We start from the raw sequence: 2,692 nt of genomic DNA on the forward strand, positions 1-2,692 counted from the left end.
GGTGAACTTAAGACCCCGCCCCCCACTTCCTGACTCATAAAGAGTTTTTACTGTGGGCACGGTTATATAAAAGAATAGAGCATAAGGGAAATTATTGTTTAATTTCAAAAACACAAATGAATCACTAATATAAAGTGTGCTTTGGCTTCACGCTTTCATGCCCGAGGTGACTCATGGCATGGCACTGTGTTTTCTTTTTTCTTTTTTTTTAAGATTTTATTTATTTATTTGACAGAGAGAGACACAGCGAGAGAGGGAACACAAGCAGGGGGAGTGGCAGAGGGAGAAGCAGGCTTCCCCCGGAGCAGGGAGCCCGACGCGGGGCTCGATCCCAGGACCCTGGGATCATGACCTGAGCCTTCGAAGGCAGACGCTTAACGACTGAGCCACCCAGGCGCCCCGGCGCTGTGTTTTCAAAGAGATGCGCTCAGAACAAGGTTGCATGTCAGGGATTCTGCGATGTAACGCAATGTAACAGGTAGACAAATGAAGACACAGATGTCACATCGTTATGAGCACCAGGAAGGAAACACAGTTAGGGGACAGTGTGTTGGTGGGGGCCAGGAAGTGCTGAGCCCTGACCGAGAAGAAGGCCCAGCCCCGCACAAACCACGCGGAGGGATCCGGGCAGAAGTGAGAGCAGGCACAAAGGCTCTGCGGTCGGAACATAGGTGGCTCAAGGCTGGGACCAAGTTTCATTCCCAGAAGGGAAGCTGACTTTGAAGGGATGACCCTTGGAGCTTCCAAGGACTGATGGGACCCACCTACCACAATCTGATACCGACGGTGGGATGAGCTGCTGGAACATGTCACTAAAACAATGGACTGAAATATTCAGGATTCTTCTGCTTGCTCGACCGCCTCCCCACGCCCCTGTCACCTCTCAGATCAGTTAGCGCAGTGGCTGGCCTCCCGGATTGCACTCAGATATGTAGCGATAAGCGTCCCAGGCACGGCAGGAGGTACGATGGGGCAGTGGTGGGCCAGCCTGCAACAAGTAAGTGCCTTTTTGTGGAAATGCCTGCAGCCAGAGGTCATGAAATCTCGGTGCTCCCGGAGAGTATGTTCAGATCTCCCTTCCCCTGTTAGGTTTCACCTCTGGCCTTGGGCTATCTTTTTCAGAGTAACAACATACATCACAGTCAACTTTTCTTTGACATGACAATATCTGGAATAATGAGATACGTAAAGAACAATGAGGAGCGAAGCGTTTCTAAGTATATTTTGAGCAGGCATTACCTTCCATCGGTGCCTTTCAAATGTCACTTGTGGAGTATTCTGTTTGTAGCAAAGCGCGAAACTTCTTCGCTGTTCTGCAAAGTATCTGAGAATCTTTTAACTCTGCGTTGAACTATGGCAAGTCGCTCCAAAATTAAAGCGCTCAAAACCTTTATTTTGAAAAGCCTAAGAGGTGCCCATCAAGGCAGGGAGACCCTTCCCTTTTTGGGTACTTACCGAGCACGCTCCTCTGGAACTGTCAGACATGCCTTCATTTAAATAATGTGACAGCTCGCAAGAAGACATCTGATGAGCATCGCATTCAATTGTTAAAAGTACAACAAAGAAAGTCCAAGAAGTTTTTTTTTCCCCAAAGAATTTATCATTAATAATTCACATGAGCTACTTTATATGTGGTTGCCTACTGAACGCAATTATTTCATCGCCGTCTCTCTGCAAGAGGAAACCGTGAAGACTCATTTGAACATGAAGGACACCTGGGATTTTCACCTGAAAGAAAAAAACAAAGCCTTAAGACTGCTCGAATGGGTTTCACACATTCCAAAATGTATGCAGGAATGTCTAAACGCAGAAGTACTTGATATAAATCACCAAACACACATATTTTAAGAACGTGTTTTGACCCAAGGTGCCTGAATTTTTCATTTACCACCACAGGGCAGTTCACTGAAAATCCAATCTCGCTGGCTTGTGGCGCCTCACGATTTTTTTTTTTTTTAAATGCTCAGTGCTTAGAATGCTTCTGCAGCTCTTTGAACTTTCATCCTGAGGTTGGAGTTGGCTGCATAGAAATAAACATTGATGTAGGGAAGACATTAGGGTTCGAAGCCGACGGCCAAGAAAGAATTCTTGAGACGTCTTTGGTGCCAAAAGGTGGTTTTATTAAAGCACGGGGACGGGACCTGTGGGCAGAAAGAGCCGCACTTGGGTCATGAGGAGTGGCCCAGTATATACTTTCAAGCGGGGAGGGGGTTAGGGATAGTGTAAGCCTCCCAGGTATTTTGGAAACAAGGTTTCTAGGATCCTGAGGGGGCTGGCTATTGTTAGGAAAGGTCATTTATTATTGTTAAGTAAAAACTCAGTCCTGAGACCCTTCAGATGTCTATCGGTGGGCCATATGCTTGGGGGGTGACTGCCAACATGTATCTTGGGGGGTAAAGATAAAGGAAATTTCCAAAGGAGTTTTTATATGTTAAAGTAGACTTACAGGATCCTGGGGGTTGGCTTAAGATTGCCTTTTGCCCCTAGCAAAGTATCCACAAGGAGGCAGGTGAGTCCCTAGGGGAATGTCACTCTGCCTGTTTCAAGGACTTGTCAATGGGCTGTAGATAGTAAGGAAATGTAATCATTTTCCTTCCACCTTTGTTTTCTGCATCAAACATGATCCTCCAGAGGGCTGCTGTATGGCCAGGTGTCTTGTACCCAAGATGCTACAGGTCCGGGGAGACAAACA

Source organism: Neomonachus schauinslandi, chromosome 10 (assembly GCF_002201575.2).
Source record: "Neomonachus schauinslandi chromosome 10, ASM220157v2, whole genome shotgun sequence".
NCBI lineage: Eukaryota > Metazoa > Chordata > Mammalia > Carnivora > Phocidae > Neomonachus > Neomonachus schauinslandi.